The sequence below is a fragment of the Prenolepis imparis genome, unplaced genomic scaffold (genome assembly GCF_030444845.1).
Source record: "Prenolepis imparis isolate NDT839.2.m4 unplaced genomic scaffold, iyPreImpa1.0 SCAF_11, whole genome shotgun sequence".
Classification (NCBI taxonomy): Eukaryota; Metazoa; Arthropoda; class Insecta; order Hymenoptera; family Formicidae; genus Prenolepis; species Prenolepis imparis.
In genome coordinates this window covers 12,747,829-12,748,360 of record NW_028141169.1, presented here as the reverse complement: position 1 = coordinate 12,748,360, position 532 = coordinate 12,747,829, and positions in this window count along the sequence as shown.

The following is a 532-nucleotide window of genomic DNA, read 5'->3' as shown; positions in this document are numbered from 1 at the left end:
AAGCAGTGGTATCAACGCAGAGTACTCAAAAAAATTATTATTTTTAAAAATTTGCTTTCTCTATTATATAAAAATTATCTATTGGGTTTTATAAAAATAATATTAGAAATAAAATAAATAATATAATGAATAATAAATATATATACATATCTAAATTATATATTTATTATTCATTGTATTATTTATTTTATTTCTAATATTATTTTTATAAAACCCAATAGATAATTTTTATATAATAGAGAAAGCAAATTTTTAAAAATAATAATTTTTTTGAAGTGTTATTTTGGCATAATTAAATAGAGATGTTTTTTAAAAAAACTTTTGTATAAAATTTATCTATACAGAAATATTTTATTATTATTATATGTATCATATTTTGATACATATAATAATATAAAATAATTTAATACAAATAATAATAATATGTATCAAGTAATGATACATATGATAATGATAATAAAAAATAAATTTATTTTATCTATATATATTTAAACTTTTATTGAAATTATAATTTTCGGATTGATAAGATTTC